Source organism: Genypterus blacodes, unplaced genomic scaffold (genome assembly GCF_046128005.1).
Source record: "Genypterus blacodes isolate CSIRO-AG114 ecotype Tasmania unplaced genomic scaffold, CSIRO-AGI_Gbla_v1 ptg000133l_1, whole genome shotgun sequence".
Lineage (NCBI taxonomy): Eukaryota > Metazoa > Chordata > Actinopteri > Ophidiiformes > Ophidiidae > Genypterus > Genypterus blacodes.
In genome coordinates this window covers 6113146-6130333 of record NW_027466935.1, presented here as the reverse complement: position 1 = coordinate 6130333, position 17188 = coordinate 6113146, and the positions used below count along the sequence as shown (strand labels likewise).

The following is a 17188-nucleotide window of genomic DNA, read 5'->3' as shown; positions in this document are numbered from 1 at the left end:
GGGGGGGGGGGGGGGGCGGGGGGGGAGCGAGAGTGTGAGAGAGAGAGCGCGCGCTAGAGAGAGAGTGTGAAAGAGAGAGAGAGAGAGCCAGAGTGTGTGTGTGTGTGAGAGAGAGAGAGCAGTGGGTGCTTCTCTCTCTCTCCTCCCTTCCTCTTTGGTCGAAGTGCCCCTCCTCTCTCTGTCACACACGATACGGAGAGAGAGAGAGAGAGCGAGAGAGAGCGAGAGAGAGCGAGCGATAGAAAACACAGCTGACATTCCCTCTCTCGCGCAGTCTCACGCACACCTACACGAGCGCGCTGTCATGCGCGCACGTGCAAGGTAAGAGCGCGTGCACGAGCGCGCGCGCCGCCAGACTTTGAACTTTCCACAGTAAATCTGGAAGCCATCCAGCAGCACAGAGCCACACTACTACTGGCTCTGAACCCAGCCAATATTCACATTTTCCATCCAAACACACTCCTCCTCTGTGCTCCTCTCCTCCACTCATCTCTTTCTCCTCTGCCTTCATCCACTGTACACCTCCTCTTCCTTTCTTTGCCACCTCTCCAGTTTCCCTCCTCTATTCCCCTGTATTCTTTTTGCCTCTCCTCTCCCTTCTTATACTGTCTTTCTCTTTCCCTTTTTGTGCTTACATTACATTACATTACGGTCATTTAGCAGAGGCTTTTATCCAAAGCAACTTCCAATACTTGCGTTAAACATAGGTAGATAAAAGGACTTCAGATCACAAGATTTAGTAAGTGCTGTCGTTACATTTCTCTTTCTCCTGCTTCTACAGGTAGCTCTTCTGCACTCTTATCACCGTTCTTCCCTCCTCGTCCCTCTCTCCTCCATCTCTTCCCCTTGTATCTCTTTTGCTCCTCCTCCATCCTTTTCTCCTCTCCAATCCCGGGTCAACTCCTCCCTTTCTCCTCATTTCATTCATTTACTTGTCCTCTTCTGTAGCTCACCTGTCTTTTGATGTTTGACCCTTACCTTTCCCATCTGTTCTTTACATTAAAAGTCCAATGATGTAACTGAGAGGCTCATGTGTGACTCAGGCAACTGAAAGCGGGATTCTGGACTTATTTTCATTCTGTCTTGAAATATTAAAATGGAAGAAGAAGAAGTGATGCATGTTCCTTGTTTGAACACCCTACCAGCTATTCGTGATTCAGGGATTGTGGAATTCTACGCAAATTCAACAAAACTCCGCATTTTTCTACAATGCCGCATAATTTTACTGCATATTTACTGCATTATTTTCCATTTCACAGCTTACATTTCTCAAGAAAATGCAAAGATGATCAAATTCCTGTGTGAGGAAGTGGAGAAACTCATTCCTCATGGAGCAGATTGACACATTTGCAGCTGCTCCTGAAGCGCATCCAGCGATTCAAGTCACCCCAAGCCACCCACACAATCTGACGGCATTCAAATCCAAATAATGTGGAAGTGATGATGTGTATGAAAAGTTGACTGCGATGTAAAACAGAGAGTAAAGAAATTGTGATGTTGTTTAGCTTAATTACACTTCATTTAAAAGGTGATAACATAAATATGTGTACAAACAATGAATATGAAAGATGTTAAAGGCACAGGAGTGGGAACAGGAGAAGGGGTGCTACAGTGCCGCACACACACAAGTGTGATTCCGTGGGGTTTCCACCCCGTTGCATAAGCTGCTAATCATGCAGCACTGGAATGATTCAATGCTGCTGGCTTTTGTAAACATTGCGATCTACTTAAATGTGTGTGTCTCAACTAACATTAATGTTAAATTATGATTACAATGTTGATGATGTGTAATCAATTGTAATGACTAGTGACACAAGAAAATAAAGGTTGTTCTATGCATATTGTCTCTGTTTGTTTGTCATATAGATCTAATTAAACTTTGTGAATATAAATAAGAAGTGTCAAAGGAAAAAAGCTACATTTGACTCAAATTACAAAATCACCTCATAAATATCAGAAAAACAAATCCTGAAATTTGGGGGGGGCTCTGTTTAAGGGGGGCTCTGTTTAAAGGTGTTGGTTAAATCTGTTTAAAGGTGTTGGTTAAAATCATATCCGACCCTCTAGTCAACACATCTCATGTTGTGTAAAGAGGCTTTAGCTATGTTGAAGCAAATTATCCAGCCATTACGGTTTCATGAAAAAAAGTAACCACAAACCTCTATGTTGGCATGATGTTTAGCTAAGTTACAGGCCGCAACATGTCAGCACCCCTATTCAAAATGTGTTTCTGTGTCCATGAAAAGTGCTGAGCAGCTTTTGATGAAACTCGGAAAGGGAGGGTAATAATGCATTCAGATGTGTGCCCCTCGATTTGTTTCAAATGATCAGTTAAAGCAGCGGTATGTCCATTTTGGAGCCCCCCCCAGTGTGTGTTGTTGTTTTCTCTTGGTTTCAGTTTTGTCCCAATCATGCTTTTTTTCACAGAGCTCTGTCCTCTAATACAGCTAGACAGCTCGAGCATGTTGGTCTGTCTCTATTCACAGGCACACACAATGACAGGCTTGCCTTGGACTAAAACAAAAGTGAAATCATGAGAAACGCTGGCTGAATGGATGCATGTAACAATAAAACACGCTAGGGGGCTCCAAACATTATACAGTGCGGCTTTTTCCATTGCAAGACATTTTTCAACAGTTTTGTAAATTCGTACAAAAGTAATCTGACACTAATAAAGTAAGCAACGGATGGTCAAATGTGTTGTAAAGATATAAATTAAAGAAAGTTCCCTTAGCACACTTTTTCAGGAACTCGCAGGTTTTCTGTAATTTCCCACTAAGAAACGAGGACTAAGAGGATCTAAACTTTAATTCCTGAGCCATTTTTTTTTAGCTCTGATTCAAGGATTTGCCGTCTGCTGTATGAGGCCTCAGTACCTGCTGTGTGATTGATTGGTCCAACATGAAGTAAAACAGATCACAAGAACACAACAACTAAAACAATATATTGGATTCCTTCCATTCCATAAATAGAGCAGCACAGAATTGTACAGAGTTTTCCTGAATTAGTCTTAGCAATAATATGAAAACTGCTGTGATTGTGAGGAGCTTTTCAGGAATTTATTTAGTTTATCCTGAACACGCTCATCAAACTTCGTCCAAACTGGTCAGATGGCATCAGCACAATTAAAAGTAAACTTTAAAATACCACAGAACCAACATTAAGTCTGATTGACATGTTAGTCATCACACAGATGCAGCAGATTTCAATCAAAATCAAACCAGCCTGCCAATATGGATCAAGAATGTCTTATTGCTTGAAATTGAGGTTTCCAAAAGGTTTGAAATGTTTTTATGACAAAGAAAAATATACAAGAACATACAGTACGTGGCCCTACATACACAGTGTCCAGAAAACTACTCTTTTGATCACGAGAGTGTGAAACCATGTTCAGTTTGCCGAGCATAACAAGTGAAGGAAGGAAATATGAGCACGTTCAGTGACACTGGCATCTAAAGAATGAGAAAACATTTTATTCAGTAATCCACCAGGATTTGAATCATATTACTATAATTGGAGTGTGTGTGTGTGTGTGTGTGTGAATCTGATGCTTTCTTTAACATTCAATAAATATCAAATACCAATTTCAGCAAAAAATGTAAAATAAAGCCAAAAACAAGCCCCATTTCTATCCAAAGAGAAACCATTTGTATCATGCCGAAGAAGATGCGACTGTCAGCTCGGTAACCGTGAACCACCACAGTTTGTAGCTACATTGCTAATCTAACCCTAGTACGGACCAGCTATGGTGTGTTAAATAATTACTATTGTGGGAGGAATCACCTTAATAACAATGTACTGACAATGCTAAACTAATATACAGGCTTACAGTGTAATGTTGTTATTATCGTGCATACTTGGACAATTGAGCTAAGGAACGAGCGACGCTAACGATGAAAATTCTAAGCTAGTACTGACAAACAAATCAATAATTCAACACATTGCTATTGAACAGGTGAATCGTGATAACAAAATACTTTGCTAAACTCTTTAATTCAGGTGTAAAGTCCCTCAAGCTCTCTCCACTCAGCCAAACAAAGGCGCCTCATGCCACCACCACAATGAGGCCCTAAATCTCTATCCAGACACTTCTCTTTTGTGGGCCTTGAGGTGGTGGAATGACTTACTCATAGTTTACTCATTACCAACTCTATTCGTGAACAACACCTTCACACCTAACGTCTACCTACCTGCCTCTTGGCACCTACATCACGCTGTTCGACTCGCACTTAGCTTCTTGGCACTTACTCTTGTTGTTCTCTCTGGGCTAGATCTTTGCTTGTGTTGTATTTAAACCTCAGATGTTCATTGTGTTGGATAAGAGGGTCTGCTAAATGACTAAATGTAGCCCAGTGATCACTAACACAGTCGCTCACCAAGCACCTTGAGGTTGCCTATATCTCAGAGATATTATTTAATGTATTACTGAATTGTATAGCCAAGACCACCACCTTCAGATACAGTGGTGAAGTAGTTGAACACAGATATTCAGAAATTAACATCAGTCTGATTGATTTGAGAGAGAGAGAGAGAGAGAGAGAGAGAGAGAGAGAGAGAGAGAGAGAGAGAGAGAGAGAGAGAGAGAGAGAGAGAGAGAGAGAGAAATCCTCTAAAAAAAAATTAAATTTGGTTTAGTTTCCGTCACATGGCTCCAGTTCAGACTACTGATGTATTCAGTTCTCTGAGTTTACTTTAGTATTTTCTGTTTTGAAGAATGCAGCTGCACACAGATGGAGACAAGATAGCGGTTCTTCAACTCACCGTCATTCATGACATTCAAACAAATAATATACTGTAGAACAAGTAAACCCCCCCCCCCCCCCCTTCAATCTCTCTCTCTCCCTCTCTCTCTCTGTCGTTCTCTCTCTCTCTCCCCCATGTTTTTGGCTTTAATTTGATTAAAAAGCGAGCTGCAGGAAGGGGGGTGGGGGGTGGCTGATGCACATCTAATAAGTGGACCATCTGTCTGCAGAGCTGGCTGCCTCCCAGCAAACCCACCCAATGAGACTGGAGCATGAGGGAGGCATAGAGGGAGGGAGGAAAGAAAGAAAGAATGAAATAGAGTGACCCGGTTCAGGAAAAGAGGCAGAGGCAACATTTTTAATTTTGTCTGATGCTTTCTTGGTCATCAAACCTTCACCACCTACATTTCGCTTTCTCTCTGCCTCTGTCTAATTTCTCTCCACTCCTTTCTTTCTCTCCTTCCATACACTGCTCCTCACTTAGCCTCCCCTCTCCTCATTCTCTCATATCTTTCTCTTCCCCGTTTTCACCTCTCCCTCAGCTTCCTCGCCTTCCTATTCTTATGCCCCGAACTTCTGCCTCCATTTCTTTCTTCTCTCCCCATCTTCTTTCTCTCTTTATCGCTCTCTCCTCCTTTCTATTTCTCTCCATCTTCTGTCTCTCGACCTCCTCTCTTCTGCCCCTCTTCCTTTCCGTCTCTCTTCCATCTCTTTTGTACTTTCCCCCCCTCCCAGACACACACACACACACTCTTTATTTAAAACAGAGGCACATCTGTACGAATTAATCATTTCATTACTCAAATTTGATCCTTTTAACCTCAGTTTAGGTTGCTTAATTCTTTCACAACTTCGTGCAAAATTTATCAATAATTTTAAGTATGAAAGTTTCCAAAGGCAAATCGAAATTGGCAGAATCAGCATGGTTTATTTTACCCCTGCCAAGAAGGCTATGTTTTTGCTCCCGAGTGTGTATTGATACATTTTTAGGTAAAATGGTAAGGGGTAATATCATATATATTTGCTTCTGTATCATAGTCTTACTATAGACAAAAAAACAAGTACACAAAAAACATTATTTATAGGCCATTGACAACCATTCACGCTTGACCTGTGTTTACACTAGGTTATCACTAGATGGTAGCAGAGACTGAGGACAAACCAAAACAATCACTACCATTGGATCAGCCGGATCTGGATCAGTAAGATCTGGATCTGGATCCATATGGTCTGGATCTGGTGGTCAGAAAGATTATCCAGGCATAGCCAGGTGCCTAGCTACAAACATAATGCAACCACCACCTTCATCCAGTTGTGATGGAGCTGATTCAGTAAAGTTTTAGTGCATCTTCATAAACTACAGAGCTCCATGCTGTTCCATCATTACTGAAATATGGATTACAATTCAAATTACAATCCACACTAGTCTGGATACTTTTGAAAACTCAGTTAATGTATGAAAACAATTTTTCCATACTGCAGTTTTCCCAGCGAAGCCTGCTGTCCACATGACAAATATGAATATCCCTACTGTTCATGTGAAGGCGATCAGAAGCAGACAGCCCCTGCACCGTCTCCGTCCTGGTCTAAAATGGACACTCTTTGTACGGCTGATAACACCGCTGAGCTTGTCACAATCTGCATCACAGCTGCTCTGATGCAGATTGCAGATTACAGATAGATTACTGTCCATTTTGAAATTACCATGTGCAAAAAATGTAGCAAAGAGCATTTTGAAGGATTTTTTTTAACATTGCTTATTTTTTTCTTGTAACATAGCACAAGCAGTGGAAAGATTCCAAAGGCAAAATGCAGCGTTTCTCATTCTAGCATGAATGACTGTGTGTGTTGGTAGAGAACATATGTCGGTGCTGTTTTGAACTGACATTTAACACACATAAACGTTTGGTGGAGTTCATGGCTTTGGATGTGAGCTTGATCTGCTGTGTTGAACTGTGTTAAAAGAAAATGTACACAGTACTGAAAAATGTGTGTAAGCGATTGTAAAAACACGAAACTAAGTAACATTTAAAATGCTAAAGAGCTATCTGGAATAATTACAGTTGATGGAATGACGGATTTAAATCTGCTGTAATCACTTATTATTTGGATTTTTCTTTTTTCGAAAAAAAATTCTTGGTGAAATACCTTCAGTCATTTTGCAATAAATTCTCTTTTTTTTGTTATTAATAATAATTTTGACATCTCTATTCATGATAAAGACAAAAAATATTACAAATATTACAAGAAATATAATGTAATTAGAGTTAGCATTATATCTACAATATTATAAGCATATTTAATAAAAAGGCTTATTGTGTGATGCTGTAATGATATATAGAGACTGATTGATTGATTGATTGATTGAATGATTGATTGATATTCTAGAAGCATTATTCTGTCTCTGTCAGTTTATTCTAGGCAAAAACCTGAAAATACAACGGGAACGGAGAGCGCGCGAGAGAGAGAGAGAGACAGGAGGGAGGGAGACAGGAGTGAAGGGAGGGAGACAGGATGCAGGGAGAGGGGGAGAGAGACAGAGACGTTGTGAAAGAAGAGGAAGAAGAGACAGAAAGAAAGAAAGAAAGAAAGAAAGAAAGAAAGAAAGAAAGAAAGAAAGAGAGGGACAGAGGAGGAGACACCCGAGGAGAGCGAGACTCAAACAAAGTGTTTTGGAGAGGCTGTAGAAGTGCATGTGTGACGTGTGTTTGAGTGTCTGAAGACAGATAGAGAGAGAGAGAAAGACAGAGACAGAGAGACAGAGAGAGAGAGAGAGAGAGAGAGAGAGAGGGAGAGAGAGAGACAGACAGACAGAGTGATAGGGAGAGAGAGAGAGAGAGAGAGAGAGAGAGAGTTGTGGTGTGAGTCTGGCATCCATCAGAAGCACAGCTTGCCAAAAAAACAGTAAACATGGAGCTGAGTGAGTGTGTGTGCGTGTGTGTGTGTCTGTGTGTGTGTGTGTGTGTGAGAGAGAGAGAGAGAGAGAGAGAGAGAGACGACCAAATGAGCATTGCTGCATGCTAATTATGTATGCATGATTTAATCTGCAACTCAATAATATGCAAATATATTCATATGTTAGTTTCTTAATTAAAAATGCAAAGCAGCCCTTATGGTGATTTCTCTGTGATTTTCTGTTCATCCTAACAAACGGAACATTTGGAGAAATTCTACAAACTGACGGGAAATGTTGAGGTGGGGTGTTTAAAAAAACTTCCCTCCTCAACTTCCTGGGAGGCGGAGCAGCTGGGAGAGAAGAAGAGGGTTGTAGTATTAGTAGAATTATTAAGGTTATTATTAAGACTATTTTAAAGACATTTTCTGATTTAGAGCGGAGAGAAACATACTTTGGTGACAGAAATTGATACTTTTACTCTTGTGTGTAAATAATGTCTTTAATTTGTATGTTATAGAACAAGTAAACAAAGGCTTTAAAGATGTTTGTTTGCTTACCATCTACATCTATCATCAAGTTCACCATTAGACACTTAGAAGTGCACATAGAAGATTCAAAAAGGAATGAGGAATTGTTTTTACAGTGAACTCTCCAGAAGGACAACTACATGTTCCTTCATTGAGTTCCTTGCTCATATTCATATAACAATTCCGGTTCCATGAAGATGATGGAGGAAGATGATGGAGGAAGATGATGGAGGAAGGTGTCCGTACATCCACTTTAACTATTTTGATTTCTTGTAGTCTTGTTTAATTTTTTTCTCTGCACTGCTTCATGTTGTGACTTTTTTTGACAAAGGAGCTGGATATCCTCCTCCTTGCAGACAGATAGAAGCTCTCGGTCCTCCCATTCTTGAAATATTGTTATTTCACCGTGCACCAAAACAAGCCGGCCAAACGTTTTTCAAAATGGCAGTTGTCCAACTCTAATTTTGCAATCGGTGATGTTCAGTCTTGTGGGTGGTTCACAGTGTGTGAATCATCCGAGCGTATTTACTCTCGACTAGGTGCTTCAAGTGATGCGCAATTTTTCACGATTTCATGATTTTCAGGTCATTTCCTACTGAATTAGGTCACGGACATAGAGATATGTTGCGTTCACTTACCAGGTCTGTAGGCTGTTAAGTGGACAATCATGCATACATCTTGCTATTACATACAACAGTGCAAAGACAGAAGATATGCCCGCCACAATAAAGCGAAATGTATCTAGAACTATATTCTGCTGTAATGGTGTAAAATAAACTTTAAATAAAACTTTGGGTGCTATTTTCCGTTATGTGCTTTGTCTCAAATTAAACATTATGTAGACGAGCATTTTAGGTGTTCAACATAAGGATCACAGGCCGACACACCAGAATGCTCCAACTTACGAAAAATGTTAAAGCCTACTTCAGCCATAAATGAATGAAAGAATTTGAGAGTGTCTCTTTAAAATAGCTTTGGACACAGAGGTCCAGAAAGGTCCTCGTTCCTGTGTGTGTGTATGCAGCTCTTTCTTTCTCACTGGCAGACTAACAGCTCTGCTTCGGTCTCCTGGTTAGTTTCTAATCACTGGCGGTTTCCTTCTACTGAGCATGCTCAGAATGAAAGCTCTGAATACAGACAGCAGAGATGAGACTAATCCATGCCACCAGCAAGCTTTCACCAAAACAATGTGTGTGTGTTGAGTTTGATTTTCAGATCTCTAAGACACAGGCTTTGTATAAGCCTGAGCATCATTAACAAAAGGTTAAAAAACATCCTCAGCTTTTTTTAGTTCCTTCCTTTTGTACTTTCTAGTTTCTATCCTTCCTTCTTTCATCCTACCTAGTTTACTTTATGCTTTTTCTCATCCTTCCCTTATTTCTTCACCTCATGTAAGTATCGTACTCACAGGCAGCAGTTTGGTCACAATTGCCAGACTCCACACGTCAACATTTGATGAAGAGCCTTTTTATAACTTCTAAAAATTAATCAAGACTCAGATCTTGCGTGATAATTGCAAGTAATTACCTCTTACATTCTGATTTGCTGTGATCGTGAAATTAGTTCTCTGTGATCACAAGAAAAACGACTTTAGCAGCTTGTTACATGGAATTACAGAGGAGCTTCCTGCTAGTGTATTGGAAGGAAGCTCGTCCATATCCAGAACTGATCAAATGCTGCTGAAACACACTCATGGCGTCAGAACGTCAAACCTATAAGACAAACAACATGGAGCACCAGTTCTTACCTCCACCTAGAGCCCGACAGTCATCTGGTTTGGCTTTCTTGCCCAAATATATCCAGACATTTAACATTTACCTTGAAATTAGACTTATCGTGCAAATCCATGTACAGTGATACTCATGACATCATCTTCTTCTGCATCTGAATCAGCATTCTCTGTACGTACAATTTACAGAGAATAACCAATGCCACATCCAATAACCAATGTTGGCAGGCATGGGATTGTGAATGCCCACACCAAAATCAGGACATCTAGTAGCAAAACACTTACATCTTCAAATAAAAAATACTAGGTTTGTTATTTGACCTAGACTTCCCATATTTGATGATTGGCTTTTTATTAATGGACCTCTCATATATTCCATACAATTCCTAGTTAGCACAGTAGTGAACAGCCTCTTACACACCACTCTTTTCATTTTCATCCACAGCTGTGAAATTATTCCAGCTTCCTTCATCCTTTATACTCAAGTAAAAAAGAAAATGGCTTCAGTACAGAGTTTGGGTAAATGTAAAGCGTGGCTGAATCTGAGCCGAGCGGGAATACTGCAAAACATTTAACGCATTAACAACTTCAAGCAGTTTTGTCACCACAACTCTGTGTGTGTGTGTGTGTGTGTGTGTGTGAGACAACATGTGATATTCATCGTGGCCTCGGAGCAAATCAGAATGCTGCCTGATACAGCGGCCAAATATTTTGGCTCAGGAATGTGACAAGGGAACATTCACATCTGTAGCAGGCGTGTGTGTGTGTGTGTGTGTGTGTGTGTGTGTGTGTGTGTGCGTGTATGTGAGTACACACGAAAACAAACTGTGAGCTTGCGTTTGTAAAACCTTTGTAAAACTCAAATGTCCTCAGTGGGACGTAAGACAATAAACAACTTCCACTGTGAGGCCGCTTCATTCACGACAAAGTGAAATAAGAGCATTAGAACACTTCTATACTGCAAATACATTGGCAATGGATGTGATGTTGGCAGATGAGTCTTCATTGATAAATGCTGAGCCTGACCCTGGGATTTTAAAGATGGATGACTGATAAGGAAATCAAGCATCTAGTAATATAAAGACTGAAGTGTTTTGTGTCTATATAATTGCCACGGCAGCCTGAAGGGGGCAGTATAGCTCATTAAACCCCCCCCCCCCCACACTTCCTCCATCAGCGGCCCACAGGGAGCGCAGGCTCTCTTTCCTACTGTGCCTTCTGCAAGACCTGAGCTTAATTTAATTAACGCTGTCGACTTTAAACAAAACCACATCTGAGCCGAGAGAGGGAGAGAGAGAGGGGGAGAGAGAGAGAGGGGGAGAGAGAGAGCACTCTGGATTTGATCGCTTAGACTTAGAGGATTTAATGGAGAGCTGAGTGGGTTTTAGATCTTTCTGAAAGCAGTTTGAAAATGACACCAACAAATGATTTTGTGTTGTTTATGATTTTTTAGAAGCTGAAGACTTCATACACACATGGATCTGGATCTGCAAGATTTTTAACAAAAAGTCTGAGGCGCTCATACATTTTGGAGACTTTCTACTTTTCCTGTATTTTTGCAATCTTTCTTTCTTTAAAGTGAAGCACATGCTTAAAGCTTGTGCATTCTATTTGTATTTTACAATTCTTTTACTGTATATAATCACCTCTGGTTAAAAGTCTTTCTTTCAAATTGAATAATGTAATTATCGGTTCATCACACTTCATTTGTGTATTTTGCTCCCCTTAATAAATTATTTTTAAGATAATATTTTGGCTTATGTAATTGTAATCCTACATTTGATTTCAAACATATTTTACACAGTAATGTATAGAAGTGTGAGATGACACTAGTATATGTACTAAAATCAACAACACATCTGACACATCCACTGACATATACAGTAAATATTTACTAAATTAAACAGGGCAAAAGTGCAGTTTGATAAGCTCGATGTGTTAAATCATTCACTGTAGGTGAGAAATTAAATTCATAGCTCATTGAGTTAATGCTTAAAAAAAATCAAATAACACAAGCTTTATAATAGTGAGCATGAATGAACTTGAAACCCAATAGTATGATTGCACTGAAATGAAAAAGAAATATCTGAATTTATTTCCAAATTTGCTACTTCAGGCAATTTATTCGGTACAATGAGGTCATTGTTTAATATGTAAACACGTAAAAAAGTATCCTGGTAAAGAAATGGTTAAACTTGTAAATGATTCATGATCTGATTTTACAGTTCTATTACTTGTGATCATGAGGATACACAACATATTTTTAATTTCCAAATTTTTAACCAGAGTTGCAGATGACATCCCCTGTAACATTTAAATGCAAACAAATCAATCTAAAGTGAGTATGTGTGTATGTGTGTGTGTGTGAATGGGATAGCAGCAATCCCAAAACAAAGGTGCAAATTTCGAAAAATGCTAATGTGAATCAAATTACTGCTTTGTAAATTAATACTTTCATTAGAAGTAAGTAATAAACGGAATATAACACACACACACACACACGCACACACACACACACACACACACACACACAAATCACTTCTTATTTCAGTTCCCTTTAATGGTTCATTTTCATGGTTCCATTATTGAGGATAATCTTGATAAATGTGTGTGTTAGATTAGACATCAGGGACGAGCATCAACCCGACAACAAATTAACAAAAACAATCATATCTAAAGGAAATTGGCTCTGTGGAAGAAAAAAAAAAAAAAAACTGACGACACAAACACAGCAAAAACAACGAGGAGCCGCGTTTTGCAACCTGCTAATGTCGGAAAGCGACGCCTAATTTCCTTTTGATTACAAAGACACCCCACGCTCTCCTCTCAAGTGACGTTTAATTGTTTCACAAAGTAAATCATCAACTCGCTAAAGTGCGCCTGACAAAGTGAAATAACAAAGTTGCAGAAATCAATTTAATAAATACAAAAAGGATCAAGGATGCTCAGATACTGCCGAGCCATCACAGGTGTCAGCGTGTGTAGTGAGGGAAAAAAAGAACTCCCACTGTAAGGCTCGTTCACACCGGCAAAACCTGTATCAGACAAAGCTAAATGCTAATGCATGATGCTGCGGTCTGATCTGCCGGACCACATATGGATTTGCACTGAGATATAAGCTACACACACACACACACACACACTTCCAGGTGTACCGCAGTGTGTTCAGCTGGGACGCATTCGTGACATAAAAATCCACCCACAGGTTGAACACCTCACCCTGCTTCGTCGGCCCACTCGCTCTCCTTAATAAAGTTATTTTGAATCACGTGTTGCAACTTGCTGTGAATGTGTGCCTGCAGCTGGAGCGCAGCGCAGCGCACACACACACACACACACACACACACACACACACACGCTCACACAAAGTAATTAGATGTATAAAAAATGAATTACAGTAGAGAGCACACACAAACCATTATGTGCCGGGTGACGGCCAATCACAATGCAGCAGCATCCAGATCATGAGATGGCTTTGAGGTCAGGGCCAAAGGTCAAACTATGGATCTGAACATCCTTCCTTTGCTCATAGATTCTTTCATTGGTGGCTAGCAGAGATGTCGGTCCTCCAAACTCACAAAATCACAAAAACAACGAGAATTATGGAGAAATGTTGTTTAAAGTCATATAAAATCAATTGTGAAGTGTCAGGATTGATGTATGGAAGTCGGAAAAAATGAGGCTGCGTGTTGCCGTAGGTGTATCTGCACGGACACACACACACACACACACACACACACACACACACACACACACACACACACACACACACACACACACATACACACACACACACACACACACACACACACACACACGCTCGCTCGCTCCCTCGCCCTCTCTCTCCTTCTCTGTCTGCACCTGCTCCGAATAAAACACAGACTCATACTGGAATGTCTGTAATGTCAGTGTGTGTGTGTTATTTCAGAGCATCTACAGTCACATTCCAACCTGAATACACACACATACGCTCTCTAGTACAAGAACAGCTTTCTGTGAGAGAGAGACCAGAATCTTTTATATGCGATTACAGTAATAATGTAACGGATGATAAAATGTACAGTAGTATACAATAGAGATGGAATGAGACGTGCCAATTTATGCTGTGTGTCAATTCCAACATGACACAGTCAATCAAAGATGGGCCAGTCCAAAGAAGAAGGGATATCATTGATTTTGGTGTCACAGCAGGTATTCAGGGAGATTTCATCGCATTGCATTTTGTTCTCTTTCTTTTTTATTGCTGTCTCTGAGTCACCCTCCTTCAAGCTTCCTTCCTTCCTAAAGCCTATAAGTGTGTCAGTGTGTAGGTCCTTAGTCAGCACAGTTTCTCACTTCCCTCCCCTGAAATAAAATTCAAACAAAAATAGAAACAATTACAAGAATGAACACCTGTCAAAAATCTGATAGGATTTCAAAATAAAAGCCAAATGAGTAGAGGATTTTCTTTTTGCCAGGTCTAAATTTGTCATGTGAAATCTAAAATAAAGCCCAAATGAATGAAAGAGGAGGTGGTCCACCCACGAAGCCATCCTGTGCCAAGAACTGCCTGTGAGTTTGTTTCTCCCCAGTCAAAGCGGGAGCGTCAGTGCTCTCCATTTCACACACAGCGGGCCCTCCTCTTTAAGTTCTTTTCCCTCTGAACACAAGGAGCAGAGAGGAGGACTCACACAGAGAATCACACAGAGGGACGATACGACAGGAAACACAGAGCGGAGACTCAAGTCGACATCAAAACCTCACTTATTTCAGAGGAATCCTGGGAGGAAAAACCTGGAAAGTGTTTCAGTAACGGTGTATTAATACCTTCACCAAGGAGGCTCTGTTTCTAAATGCATCTCCTCACAGATGGATTCTGATGAAGTGATGGAGATGGGGGGGACTTGGGCGAAGGAGGACTGAGGCTGATCCTGATCTATGTTTAAGAATAAGATCCCTGTGACAAATACTAAAGATCGTGACCTTTCATATCCTTAAAGTAATTTTTCCATACCTATCATAAAACTTCAATGGCCAGCAATAATTATGGATCACGGATACGCACACATACCGACAGAAGGATTGCCTACTAGACGGCTATGCGGATCAGCCAAATGACATCACGTGTCTCTATCATGGAGTGTGTATCATGCGTGACATTTTTGTAAAAAAAGAATTCAATGTGAGCAAGCAGCATTGGCAGATGAGGAGCTGGTGACGATGAAGGACTCCACGTCAGTAATATGTTTCTACAACGCACGGTCAGATCAAGCACCTTCAAAGGAAGCATGGTAATGAAGATGCTGACAGTCGATACAACCTCCACCTCATCTGTATCTCACCAGGTCCCCGAACATAAACAGTTATCATAGACCAACACGTATGTCAAAAACAACAGACGATGGGAAGAGGTGAGTGAGGTGGTCTCTCTGTCTCTAAGGATAGAAGGATACAAGGTGCTGTTCAAAGCTGTGGGATTGAAGAGACTGATCTGCCAAGTTGCAAATATTTTTCTAATACCTCCATTCCCCATATGGAAACCAAATGCCAACAGAGGTCCGGTACAGTCCAGTCGTACAATTGAGCAGTAACTGAATATGACCATCATCACGACTGGAAGCAAACAAGGGCATGTATTCAAACAAATGACTGAAGTCTACGCTGGGGAGCTGTGAGAAGTGTGTTTACATTTCTGTTGTTTACATTTTACTCATACCTTTTAGTTTACATTTTACTAATATGTTTGTTTTTTACTTGAGTTCTGAGTACCTGAAAATTCTTGGGGCTTGGTGGAGGTATGGGCTTTTGTTTATCTTGTATTGCGTCCTTTATACAATAGCATATATGAATTGGACCACTATAAAAAATGTTCCTATGTCACCAAACATGTTCACAGTTCAGCTCACTACAGTAAACATGAATTTGATGATTTTCCACCTGCAAATTATGGTCTGGTTGCAGTTTGATGATAAAAAAAAGTTATTATATGTATTTCTGGAAACACCAGAGCTAAATGTGACTCAATCCTTCCACATGTCACCTGTAAGTATCGAGTTAAGCGGTTGTATTTCACTTGAACGTAAAGCAAAAAGTGCTAAATGACCTCAAATTACAGTGAAATATGAATAAAATGAGCCATAATGAATACAAATATTTGAAATATGTCAAAATATAATGTTTTTCCGCTGCGTTCCTCCTGATATTGTGGATTTTTCCTCCACCACAGGAATCATCTCACATCCCACTTCACACTCACACACACAGATATACACAAAAGACCAAAACAACAAAAATCTGTGTGTCAAATAAGCCCCACTTCCTCCCTGATCCTCCTCTAATGCCTTTCCTTTCTCCTTTTACTTCATTTTATTTGCCTCCTTTCTTCTCTCCTTCCTTCCTCCTTCCGTCCCCTCCTCTGCCCTCGGTCGGGCAAGAGAGATGTAGACAGAATGAGAGAGAGAGAAAGTGGGACAAAGCAGGACAAAGTGGGCCGAGGCCGCAGAAAGCCGGACTCCCGCCGAGCCAAAGAGCCGAAGACCGGCGTACATTCAGCTCAGTCGTAGATTCAGCTGTCGTTAGCGGGCTATTAACGAGGCCAGCTTTGGAGCCAGCGCCCGCTTGCACAACAAAAGTCAAAATCTGACAAAATAAACTCACAATGAGCGCGTAAATAAGCACATTCTCAGCATTCCTGTGTCAAAAATAATGAAACATTCCCTAAAAGGAGATTTTCATTTTTAGAAACTTTATCAAGAACATTTCCCGGGACAAATGATAAATTATCTATTGCGAAAAAAATATTGTTAACATTTTCAAGCGATAAACTATGATTGATTATTTATAAAACCAAAGCAGCAACCACTTCTACACACACCTGCACACACAGACCAAACACACACAGCGAGAAAACGATGAAACAGTCAACATCCTGTAGCATAAAATGAGTTTCAAAATCAAGCAAAACTGCAATAAACTAAACAAGAAAACAACTGATGGATAAGGAATTAGATGAGGTCCTTTGCCACAGCTATACACACACACGGGTACACACACACACACGGACACACACACACACACACACACACACACACAGTTTAAGCAGTATCCCTCACATCTTATCAGATATTTTGTAAATTTTCTTATAGCAGTGTTTGTAACATTTGTAACTCCTATTTTTTGTGGATTCCCTCTCGTCTTTCTGTTGATTATGATGCATTCTAGTGTAACATGTGAAAATGGCAAATACAAATCTCTTGAATTTTAAATACATTTAGTTTTGCCCCAGATCATCGTATGGAACTTTCTCCACTCAACC

General features: G+C 40.3%; 1 protein-coding gene across 7 annotated transcripts in view; it reads right to left on the bottom strand.

The window, feature by feature from the left end:
* tcf4 (transcription factor 4) overlaps nt 1-17188 on the bottom strand; it is a 146661-nt gene that overhangs the window by 48096 nt on the left and 81377 nt on the right. The window lies entirely within an intron of this gene.